The sequence below is a fragment of the Physeter macrocephalus genome, chromosome 16 (genome assembly GCF_002837175.3).
Source record: "Physeter macrocephalus isolate SW-GA chromosome 16, ASM283717v5, whole genome shotgun sequence".
NCBI lineage: Eukaryota > Metazoa > Chordata > Mammalia > Artiodactyla > Physeteridae > Physeter > Physeter macrocephalus.
In genome coordinates, this window is record NC_041229.1 from 80,366,382 (window position 1) to 80,379,400 (window position 13,019).

Sequence of the window (13,019 nt, forward strand, 5' to 3'; positions counted from 1 at the left end):
GGTCCTGGAAGATCCCACATGCCGCGGAGCAACTAAGCCTGTGCACCACAACTGCTGAGCCTGCGCTCTAGAGCCCGTGCTCGGCAACAAGAGAAGCCACCGCAATGAGAAGCCCGCGCACCACAAGGAAGAGTAGCCCTTGCTCGCCACAACTAGAGAAAGCCCGTGCACAGCAATGACGACCCAACACAGCCAAAAATAAAAACAAACAAATAAATAAATTTATATACATATATTTAAAAAATCTCCGATACTGCTTGGAACAGTGATGGCGAGGGTTCCCCTAAATTCTTAGATGAGACTAACTCTGAAGAACAATCAGATGCTCTGGAATAATAGACACTTCAAAGTTTTAAGAAAATCATTGCTAGGGATGTGAAAACCAGAAAAATATACTGGTATTTTAGGAAGAACATTTTAAAATAAATTTTATTAATGGTGATAAATTTCAATGATTAATAAAATCTTTAAGATAAGGTCACCTTGCGTTGCTTCTCAGCCGTTACACGTCTATGATTATTTCTAAAAATTATGCAGTGGGGAAAATTTCACATACCCGTATCTATGTTACCAAGTTACCATCCGTGAATAATTTAAACAAGCAGATGAACACAACTCTCAATGCAAGAGAATGGCCACAGGAACGGGCAGGACAGTCATTTTCATGAAGAAGGAAGGAAGATTTAAGACTTTGGGATTTCTACTTAATGATTTTTTTCTCTAGAACAACAGTTTTCCAACTGGGTTTTGCAGACAAGAGTGTCAAGAGACTTCTTGCAAGGGTCTAAATCGAGATCAAGGAGACAGGGCACCGATGTTCCCACCTGCAGTTCAACTAACTCAGCCCTGCTTATTTTTGTTTTACACATTGGGGTTTTAAGTAAGATTGTATTACAGGAAAAAAAAAAAAAAAAGTCCTACAATGTACTTATTTACATTTATACCACTAATTTGGAGGTTAGAGGACCTGTGTCTAACCCTCTGATTTTGTCTCAAAGAACAAAGAATGAATGGAATAGTCCTGGCACTATTTATTTATGGCTTATTCTTTTTTTTTATTTATGGATTTATGGTTTATTCTGATTGCCCTGCTCAGGAGTGAAGAAGTTTAGAAACGTGGCTATAGGTTTGGTATTAGAAGGAAAATGGGATCTATTACCACTTCCTGATCCTGTGATTTTTTTTTTTTTTTTGAGATTCACAAGAGAATATGTGAAAATTTGCTTCCTTGTTCAGTATATCAAGAAGCTAAACATTTCTGAGTTGATGGTGCCAAACTGTGCTCTAGTTCCATTGACATATTTACATGATCCACAAACACTACATATGGATTCTTATTTATTCCATGTATTTGAGCAAAAACACCTCCTGACTTCACAGTGAAAGGAGACCACCCAATGGACTGAAAAGTGGTTTTAGGAAACTCTTAAAAAAATTACCATTTAAGCATGTTATTGACTAACGTTTAAAGGCAATATAGTATTTACTAAACTGATTTTTCCTTCTTTTTCTTACTCAGCATAATCATGAAACCAGCTTCTAGTAAATGGAAGCATTTTCACATTTTTAGTTTCTTTAGGGGGGAAACAAACAGGGTTTATAAACACTGCCAAATAAAAAACACATTCCTGAACACTAAAAGGCGCAAACATGTCCTTGTAAGTACGGAAAAAAATCCATCATAACATCAGTGGAAATGAACAGCATCTTTAGTCCAGAAGTTCTCCTTCTACTGTGGCTTCTACCAGCATCATTACAAGAGTTCCTCTTGAGGGTTCCCCTGGTGGTGCAGTGGTTAAGAACCCACCTGCCAATCCAAGGGACATGGGTGCAAGCCCTGGTCCGGGAAGATCCCACATGCCGCGGAGCAGCTAAGCCCGTGTGCCACAACTACTGAAGCCCGCGCGCCTAGAGCCCGTGCTCTGCAACAAGAGAAGCCACCGCAATGAGAAGCCCACGCACCGCCACAAAGAGTAGCCCCCGCTCGCCACAACTAGAGAATGACCGCGTGCAGCAACGAAAACACAACACAGCCAATAAATAAATAAATAAATAAAATTAATTTAAAAAAAGAGTTCCTCTTGAAATATCCTCAAATAATAGCAAAATGTTTAAGACACTAACAAGCATTTTTGTTGCCTTAATTTGAACATGAAATGATACCTGATTGTTATACATAAAAAAAAAATCAATCTCTTAAAAGTGACATAAATCCTTCCAAAGTATCACAATCCATAACTGAAAATACAGGATGGGCAGGAAGTTCTGAAATGACTCAGGAATTTGTTCAATAGATTTTTAAAATACTCTTTTGAAGTGAGTATATGAAGAGGTAATGGAACACTTACCTGGCAGAATCAATGGAGTTCCTTATCAAGGGGCACCTAAAGATGGATGGATCCATCTAGCCCAGTGCCTGGCACCCACTGGGCACTCAATTAACACTTGATGAATCAATAAATAAAAGAATCATTCCCCGCGTGTAATACTTTTACTTTTTTTTAAAGAAAAGCCTTGAAACAGGAGAAAACATACATGTAGCAACATGGACTATATATAAAATATGTGATGCTCTAAAGGGGATGTAAACAGTAAACTGCTTGCTTTGATGACTGACAATATGAATATTTGAAAGCAGTATGAGAGACCATGAAGAATAAATATTCATGAGTACTAGGAGTGGGCCATGCGACCTAGGGTCTAAACTTGCATTTTAATGACATCTCCATGTTGGTTAATCTCCAACTGATCTACAGAAGAGCAAAATAAGTTATAAAAAAAAAGTTAACTCCATCCATGTTGAAGCCTGAAGGGGTTGGGGGAGGGGTCCACTGCTTTGACAGTTTACATTTAAAAAAAGAAACTCTTTGGAAAGCTGAGGATTCTGCAGTTCCCAGAAGGGGAAGGTGAATGTTGAGGGTTTTTTTCAGTTCAGTTGCTGAACTCTCCAAAAAAATCTAATGTCAAAAGCTAATCTCTTAAGCAATTTGGGCATCTGAATCTGATCAGGACTCTTTTTTTAAACATTCCACTCTGTCTGATCCAAAGGAAAAATAATTACTTTTGTAAGCATGAAAAAAGTAAAAGCCCAGCACTCTGCAAAGAAATGGGAAGGACTTCTGAGGCTCAATTCATGATACGGCCCCTATTTTAGGTAGTGGATCCAAAGACAGAAATATGTGATCGTCATTAGGATTGTATATGAACTCAAAATAAGGAGCATACTTATGATATGATCAATATATTTGAAAAACTTAGGAGTACAAAGGTACTTCAGAATATACCTAACTCTGACCTCCCATGTTAACAGCTGTCCTTTCTGCATGCGTTTCAGGCTCTGCTTAAACATCTATAACAGAAAACTGATCATATTCCAAAGAAGCTTCTTTTTTTCTTTGTTAGATCATAATTCCCTCAACACAGTGCTTTGTATGCAGTGAGCCTGCAATATTTGCTTAATTAAATTGGAACTGAAAGTTCTTCTAGATACTACGTACAGTGCGTAAATTATATCACTGGGGCTAGACCTGCTCTCTGGGGCAACATAAAAAAAACCCTCTCCCTCCTCCACGTGCCAGTTCTTTACACTCGTGAAGACTGTCCTCTAAATTAGGACGTCAAAAACATGTCACACATGCTGCCACTCTAATCCCCCAGCCGTGGTGGGCAGAAACAGTCAGAACATTCTTTCTCATTGAGCCTGGACAGCTCCAGAATTCTTCTTAACCCAGCCTTCCAGGTACCTACCATCATGTGATTCAGACTACCTAAGGGAGAAAGAATACATTCACCATTCTAGCCTAAGTTTTCTTGTCCCCAAGTCACCCATTCCAAGTTTCCTCAGCCATTCCTCGTTTGCCAATGGTTTCCAACTTCCTATGCATCATAATCACAATGATCTCAATATAAACCAATTTGTCAATGCTTTACCTAAAGCAACCTATTTCAGTTCCTTAAACTGAAGATATTCCATACATAGTCTACTTTAGAAATGGGGGGAAATTATTAGTTTCTCCATTTGCGTGTTAGGCTTCTACTAGTACAGACCAAAACTGCAACAGCTTCGTCCAAAGCCCCCCACCGCCCACCAACACACACACACCACTGTCTCCCATTGAACCTGCGGTTATTGAAAACATCTGAGTTTCCTTTATACAGTCTAAGTCAGCCCCCAAAGCCTTGTCCCAACTCTATATTCTATTTATACATTTGACTTTTAACCTAACCACAGTATTTTACATTTAAGTAAATGTAAATGATCCAGGTTCTATCATCCAACAGAAGGTCTGCTGGCTTTATGTTTCAAAATGATAAGCCCATCATCTGTGACTTCAGACACATTATCAGCCAGTGTGTGAATGCTGGATGTGCTTTCCCCATGTTACATAAGAGAGAACACCTTCACCAGTCTGGTCTAGGAATGTGGCCTGGGACTCCACCAAGCATCTCTGCCCGCAGCATGAAGAAAATTTCTCGGCCTTCAGCTTCTGCATGATGTAAAGGAAATTTATCTGTGTTTAAAAACACTCCCCATGATTCAAGAAACAGATGAACATGTGAAAAGATAGAAAAACTTGTTTCGATTTGAGCACAGGTTCCGTTTTCAAAAGCAGAAAGCAAGTATCAGAAAAGGCAGCAAATGCTGATGGTAACAGCTCCAAACCAAGAGCGATTAGACTAAATCCCATGTGGCAAAAATTTTATTCAAGGAGTTTCCTTCTATCTCTCTCTCTCCCACCGCACCCCCATCTCTCTCTCTATATATATATGCATAAGCTATAGATATATAGTTTTTTTCTTAGTAATTTTTTTCCTGAAAAGTAAAGTTTTCTGCACCTGATTGCTTCTATGCTTGACACAGACAATATAATGACTTTCTTTGGTTAACTGCTTACCAGAAATTGGAACAAACTTAACATATACCATTTTCCATTCCCTGAAGCACAATGACTGGCACTGCCCACCAGTACCCCAAAACTGAAAACATTTAAATGAAAATCCACCAGTAGCTTTATAGTTGCTACTGTCTAAATCAGCTTTAACATTTCATATGTTCCAAACATGACAACTTTATGAGTGAGCCAAATTGTACATAAGAAATTTTAGGGCTTCCCTGGTGGCGCAGTGGTTGAGAGTCCGCCTGCCGATGCAGGGGACGCGGGTTCGTGCCCCGGTCTGGGAAGATCCCACATGCCGCGGAGCGGCTGGGCCCGTGAGCCGTGGCCGCTGAGCCTGTGCGCCCGGAGCCTGTGCTCCGCAACGGGAGAAGCCACAACAGTGAGAGGCCCGCGTACCACAAAAAAAAAAAAAAAAAAAAAAAAAAACAATTAAGATAGAATTAAGTATCTTAATTCCTTTAGAATTAAGCCAACTAAAGGACAGTTATAATACATACTAGAAAAACAAAAATATTATTAATTTATTTCTTCCAATTTCTGCCTCTCTGCCAGCAAAACAAATACACATTTTTCTATAATTATAAAGTTTCTTCATTGCCCACATTGCTAGTCAGAATCTGAGGCAACTATTAATCAATCTATTTGTTCATTCAACAATATTTACCTAAGTGCCTCTTCTGCTACCAGAATCATTTTGGATACTATTCTGGAAGCGTGCAAAAATGAATGAAATGCAGATTTTGTCATCAAAGAATTTTAAGCTAATTTGTAATTATTGGCTCCTGGCTCCATTACCGGTTTTGGTGCTGGCTCAGATGTACATCTTTATTTATTCTAAGGTTGAGGCAACTCTTAAAATTGCCTTCTCCTTGTCCTTTCCCCGCCCCTTACTTTTTTGGTGTTTAAAGTCTTGCCACATACATGACCCTTTATTTTACTCTTAATTCTTCTCAAATCATTAAAGTTAAAATGAGATCACAGATCAAAGACATTCTTAAGGTCTCTCTACCCTATTTATTTAGTGTTATTATATCTCAGAAAGGGCAATGGATTGCCTGTAGCAAGTAAATAAAATCAGAACCTTTGTATTCAATGCTTCAGCATATATCCTTGAAAATAATAAATGTTAAAAAGGAGGCCAGCCCTTATTCCCGGCAGGTTATTCTACACTTGGCTAATATTAAAATGTTAAAAGGACTTAGTGTAGGTATTGAGGTATGGGTATGGATCAGCCTGTTTTAAAATCTCATCTACAGTCCCAAGTGCATCCTAAGCCATCCCCTCCCTGCCCCCCCGCACATACACTCACCAAATCCGAATAGGGTGGCAAGGCAATCCTGGTAACTGTAGCCTTAGAAAATGGCTCATGTGGCAAATAAGCTGTTTGGCTGGTAAAGCTGGTGATTTTGTTCTCTAGGTGGCGCTATTACTTAAACTTTTGATGAGTTGCCTAAATTCCTTGAAACTGTCCAGTTTTTCTTTGCATTTCCATCACATAAATCTTAATTTTATACATACTAGCTGTAATTAAATGAAAGATTGCCTTCTAGTTTGATTTTAATAAGCCACTTGAAGTTAAGTGATTTTTCTACCATATGATTTTACACATTTCCTAGTTATGCTGTCTTAGATTTAAAGAATCTTCCTTTGCCTGCCTCATCCCTTTAAAATGCAGGGGCATGTCAAAAACACAGAGGGTCGTCATAAAGCTTCAGTCAGACCAAAGGAACCAAGATGAAAGCACATTTAAGAGCTACTAGGTTCTGTGAGCTTTTAAAATCAAGACATTACTACCGTGACAACCAATGAAAAGTTCTTTCAAGTGAACCTCTGGGGAAAACTGCGTAACATTCATTATTCTCTGGGCTCTTTGGAAATAAACTTTTATTTTATTATGGCTGTCACTGAAGCTTGTGAATTGACTTTGCTTCCCCCCAGTCACTCTCCTGTTCTACACCCAGCCCCCAATTCATCTAATGGAAACATGCTAAAACTTTAGGCAATGTATAGATGAGATATCAAGGCAATGAGTCACTTCTTAGCATCCAGTATTATTGGGTCAGATTTGTTTCACCAAGAGTATAAGTGTCCCAGAGTTTGTACTTGAATTTGAGTACTTTCATTTAAATACTTCTTATACGTGTTTTTCTTACAGAAATAAGGATACCTTCCAGTTCACTTAGAAAACATGGCCATTTACCACTCCCTCACCCCAAAAAGTTTTCCAAAGTCCATATATTAGTGAGCTTGTTTCGTGTCTATCATCAATAACGATTCCATATATTTAGTAAATGGGTCCATGACTTTTCTAAGGCTTTAGTATAAGTATTCTGGAAAGTCAGAGATGCATTTAAAGTATAAAATGATTTAGGATTAAGTAATTCTATGCCTTAAGTGGAAGTTTAAGGAGACTTTGAGGACACTTGTCTAAGCTTAAAAATACCAATGCCTTCCTATGTTTCCTAGGGTTAAACCCCACATACAAATGACATACGGATTTCATTTGCCAACATCAATTATTTTTTGACATTACTCCATCCTAAACATTGTAAATGGATGCAGAGTGTAACCAAGAAGTTCACTCATTCACTTTTTGAATGCCCATCTGGGCATGTTATTCATCCTAACAAAGAAAATTTATCACAATGCAACTTAACGTTCAAATGACTTCTTCCTCCATTGAACAACAGCCAGCTGTTTTAAACCTAGAATTTCCCGGAATTCTCTCCTCCGCTCCTCTATTAAAATGCAATTCACAGCTTGAGATTACAGAGCCTGCCAGTGGCTGTAAGGCTGCACTAGATGGTTAAGAGTCCTTCAATTAAGCAGCAATTTTGCAATTAGTGGAAACTGAGTACTCCATAACAATTGTTTGACAACAAGTTGAGACAAGTTAGCAATTACCCTATTGAAGGGATATATTCACATGCTTTGGGCTAGGCTAGGCTAGCCCCCTCACACAAACAAATCTTCTACACAGGGAGATGAAAGTTGAAAATTATGTTTCAACCATTAAAATAAATTCAGTATTATGGACATCTGAAATAGCAGTGCTTCTCATTTTAAAAGGTATTCAGAGTTGAGCTTTCATATATTCAATACTTCTCCATGCTGTTTTCATTCAAGCAGTCTAAAATCGTTCTTCTGTCTACTCTGGGACTAACCTCCAAAACCTAAAATGTTAATCAACTACTAGTATATGACCTTTCCATTGTGTACTTCTTCAATATTCTTGAAGCTCAGTAGAAGATTAAGTCTATGGTTAAGACCCAAAGCTGCTGGCTCTTACATTCCACAAATTCACTACCTGCATGTAGGGGCTGTGGAGGGATGTGGGTGACCCGGGTTGGGTGGTGGCGGAGGTGTTGGATACTTACAGAAGATTCTGAAGACAAATGTACAAAAACATAAACAAGCTCTTTGCTGTACTATCAGGTGGGTGTACTCAGCTTGCTGTGTGTGTTTAAGTTACAAACCAGAGCTATTTATGTTGAAAAGAAATGAGATTATCAATCATCTGCTTTTTGACTATTGAAAAGCTGGGACCTTTAACCATTCCAGGAAGAAGAGAATAACTTACATTCTGATGGTCCCCCTATTAAACAGGAAACTCAAGGACTCTGAGCCAGGATTTTAGAAATTTGCTTTATTTACAGGACTTCCCTCTCTCCTGGTGAATCAAAATGAACCAGCAATATTCCAGCACCTTCCCACCCCTCTGTGGCCATTTTGAGATTTAGGCAATTAACTCACATAGTATAAATGAATCATTTGAGGAGTTCATTGTATTTTAGGCAAATGATCACTTTCTTAGTTCCTTCTGTTTGCAAGTAAAAGTTACACTTATTGAAAAGACATCCTAAAACAGAGTTCCTAAATGCTTTATTTTCTGGATATTCTAATGTTGACCTGCTATAAATCTCAAAAGATCTTAAATATCATCTTAAAATAAACAAGATTTCCAGTCACTAATTCAGCTCTGAACAGGCAATGAAAGGCTCCAAAGGTATGTGAAAAATTACTCTTGTTATTTTCCTTTTAAAAAAAATGTGATGTCTAAGTGTGTCTGCAATGTTCTAATGCTTCAAAACATGTACGTAAGTCTTGTTTATCTGGAAATCATTTCTTTCTGCTTATATCATTCATAAATAGAAAACGTTCTGTAATGACTTAAAATAGCTCTACATACACAGTGCTTCTCCTGTCATAATACTTAGTACCGGTCTATATTTACCAACATTTATCACATTTTGCAAAATAAAGTGGAAGAAAAAAAAAGACAACGACTTTATGGCCCTGGAATTCCAGTAAGCGTGACCAATGTGTTTTAAATTCCAGTAAAGGTATGGTTACATTTCAACAAGTGTCTCTTTCCTTTCTCTTACCTCCGTTGCAAGTCCAGCAGTAAACTTACAAAAGAAGAATCTTAAGCAAGGTATTTGCAAAATCAAGGAACAGGAGTTAGAGACTGTTTTAAAGGGGGGTGGTTCCCAGGGTCAAAATTTTGTGATCTGTTACTTATAATAATAATAATTTGAAGTGCTACATGTCATAGTCTCAGAAACCTTCAACCTAAAAATAATGTAAACATCGAGGGGTCCCATGTTTAGATGAATTAAATCTGTAACTATACCTCAATAAATTAAAATGCAAAAAATATAAGTATATACAAATATAATTTTAAGCCTCTGACTTTATAACGAACATATAAAAATAGATTTTTTTGGATAAAATTAAAGAAGGGGTATTTTCCCAAAAGTCAAGCCAATTTGAAGGTCTCATTTAATAACATTATATTCTATTAAAAATCAATATGCAGTCTTATATGCAGTGAAAAATCAACGTTCCCAATTACATATGGCTTTGCTTTAAAAGATAACTGTCCTAGAATTAATAAACACTCAGAAATATGCTTTTCTTTGCTTCTGGCCAAGAACATTCCTGCATTCTTGTCAGAAAACGTTCTCTGTTTACTGCTGACGTACAGAAGTAAGTGTTAAGATCCCTGAAGGACACTAAAATGAGATCCAGGAACCCCTAACACACCACTAACCGTAGCCTGTCAAAGCTCCCCCAGCTCGAGGAAAACTTTTTGCGTTGGAGCCAAAGAAGCGCGACGAGTCGAAATTCATCCGAGTCGGGAGTCAGAAGCGTCATTCAACAAGTCCCTCCTACCAGCTACTGAAGGGATTCCGCAAAGCCGTCTCTTACCACTTCCCCACCCCCAGCAGCTGCTCGGGGCAGCTTGGCCGGCAGAGGGCACCCTCTACCTTCCCTAGCGCCTTTCTCCCCACCCCACCCCCCACCTCCTTCGGGCCCCTCCAACCGAGTCCCTCCACCCGGCTCCACCCGCAACACACAAACACAGCATCCTCCGACAGTGACTCTAGCTCACCCAGCAGCCCCAAGGCTTTTCTTCCCTAGGGGTGCCACCGGTCTGCAATTCCCCTTCTCTGCCCGTCGAGCAAAAAGCCTCCAACCCTCAGCTATTTCTTTCCAGGCACGGCTCACTCACCCATGTCCTCTTCCCGGCTCGGCATCCCCAGAGACCTACCTGAGTCACAACCTGTCCCCCCCCAATACACACACACATCCCTCCCAGACCCCGAAAGTCAAAACTTTTTACTTTCATGTAAGGTGCCTCAAGGGAGGGGCACGGGATGGAGAGAGGTGTTGGCACAACTAGCCCCGGAGTCCCGCAGCCCCTTTCACGTCCGAGCTGCAGCAGTGTCTCAAGTTTCCCGAGATAAACTGGTACTGGACCTGGATAAGTCCGCTTTGATCTCAACTCTCGGGGAGCAGGTGACAGTGTGCAGCCCGGCTGGAGCCCCGGACGGGGATGCAGGCTGAGGGAGCAAGGGGCCCCCCGAAATATGCGCGGGGACCTCCCAGGCCATGGGAAAGGTTCCTATCTCAGCCCCAAGCCCGTCACGTCAGTCGGGGCCCCCGACAGCTGGCGCCCTAAATCGCTCTCACGGCCTCTCCTCTGCTGGGGAAGGGTTTCGGGGGACCCCGGGGCGCCGTCTTCTCCCATCGCGCAGCTCTGCGTCTCCTCTTGGCTTTCTCTGCCCCACTTCAGGGCTTCCCGGCGTCCCTCTCCCTCGGGGGTCCTGGCTGCCCCTCTGGATCGTGGGGTGGGAGGAGAAAGCTCCGAAGGAGCAACTCGAAGTCCCCCCTTCTCGGGACTCGTGCAAGGGAGGAAAGGAGGAGTTCTGGCCTCTTCCGATAACTTCGGGACCCCCCCCACCCCCAGCCAACTTTCGCTGGCGGACCGGCGGCTCCCGCGCCAAGACTCACGTCCGATGCTCGCCTACCTCGGGGTTCACACAAAGCTCACGGGTCCCCGGCGGCGGAGTCACATCGTTGGCCCGCTCCTGGCCCCTGCGCCCAGCCCCGGTCCCCGTCGCGGAGCCGCTCGCCGCCGGCCCCACAGCAGCGGGTGGCAGCTGCAGTTCAGGCGTCTCATCAAAGCTTCTCAAGGAGGAGGTGGGGGGCGCGCCGGGCCGGTTCCCCGGCCCCGCCCCAGAGCCCGCGGCGCGACGGGGTGCGCGGGACGGCGAGCGGGCGGGTGCGCCCTGGCGCGGCAGCGACGGGGACCCAGAGCTCCAGCCTGCGCCTCGAGCTCGGGTCAGACATTATTTAGCTCTTCGGTTGAGCTTCGATTGGTCAAACGGCGCCGCCCCCCGCCCCTCCACCCCCGAGCTCGCCCGAGCCACCGAGACCCGTGCGGGGCGGCCGCTTAAAGGGGAAGCCGCGCCTTTCCCTTGCCCCCGCTCGGCCTCCAGGACTCCCCGGGCTTCCAGAGCTCCCCGGGCCCGCGCGCCCTGTTCCGCTAGTCGCTGGGGGCCCGTGACGTGGCCCCTCAAGCCCCGCGCCCGTCCCTGGGGCGACCCAACTGGACGCGCGCGCCACGCCCGCGGCTCTGAGAGGCGACCTAGCCCCCGCCCCGGGGAACCCCGCGTCCCGCGCCCTCCGCGTAAACCCAGGCTGTGCGCGCCGAGGCAGGAGCTAGCGAGCGCGAATACGGAGCCCCCAGGGTCTTGCTCCCCTCCTCGGCAACTCCCTCCGCCCCATCCCGGCACCCAAGTTCTGTGGGAGAGGGCGTGCGTTTCCCGGGCCATGGACACACCTTCCCGCACCTTCCCGCACGACGGAGCTTGGAAACGCGAGCACACAATGAAATCGCACGGAGCATGGGGGCTACTGGTTTACTCTGCTACCTTAAACACGCCGCGGCTTAAACAGAGTTCATGCACTGACCTCTCCGGAGTTCGCCTAATAGGAATTCAATCAAGATAATAACGGCATTTTTTATTAATGAACGCCCCCAGATAACGTTACACCAAGTTACTTGCTCCAGCCAGGAAGCCGAGGCAATGACAGACCTCACTCAAGCCATACGCTTTCTAGCCGACCAGAGAAAAACGGCAAGAGAAAGAAAGAAAAGAAACCCACCTTATTAGTCACTACTTGTCAAAGTAAACATCAAGGCAGCTGCTCTGGGGAAGACTTCGGCCCCGAAACTCCCAGACTCTATTCTTTTTTCACGTTCCCTTTGGTTAAAAAGAAGTGGTAGGGGGGAGTCTTTGGTGCCCGGTATGTACTCCTTCTGTTCTGCAGCAAAGAAGTTAAATTATTGATAGTGGAAATTGCATGGCGGAGGTAATACTCGCACCCCCTGAGCGAAGAGCTCCATTTGATCTCGGCAGAGGCAGGGAGATTTCATGCTAGCTCGCCTGGGGGAGCGTCTGCGCGAGCAGCACTCTCCGGGTGAATGGGAAAGTGGGTGGGAGTCCACGAGAGGGCTCCACGGTGCCTTGACGTGCGCTGTCATATGATACCTCCGCTGCCTCGAAATAGACACTCTAGTGCACGAATTACCAGAATCAAAATTCAGCGCATTTAAAATGATACATCTTTTATTAGAAGAGTTCCGTTAAAGGGCATTGCATGGTTCTGCAGATGTTTTCACTTCCCTCCCTAGCAAACTTACACACATAAAACAACCCTTTTAATAAAGAACCTGGACAGCAAAGATAAATAAAAAGCCTCTGTTTTAACGTGTTTGTGTGTGTGTGTGTGTGTGTGTGTGTGTGTGTGTGTGTGTGTGTGTGTGTGTGT

At 43.2% G+C, this 13,019-nt stretch overlaps 1 protein-coding gene across 20 annotated transcripts in view; it reads right to left on the reverse strand.

The window, feature by feature from the left end:
- The window catches only part of BDNF (brain derived neurotrophic factor), a 179,875-nt gene extending 167,215 nt beyond the window's left edge, over nucleotides 1-12,660 (reverse strand). For 17 of the 20 annotated variants that reach the window (XR_008619569.1, XM_055091438.1, XM_055091436.1 and 14 more), the window contains exon 1: nucleotides 12,354-12,660. The gene's annotated coding sequence lies outside the window, so the exon portion shown is untranslated. Of the gene's footprint in view, nucleotides 1-9,951; nucleotides 10,052-11,212; nucleotides 11,444-12,353 lie in introns of those variants that run through there. The other 3 variants (XM_028501135.2, XM_028501150.2, XM_007113739.3) reach the window with 3 other exon arrangements.
- Nucleotides 12,661-13,019: the final 359 nt, after the last annotated feature.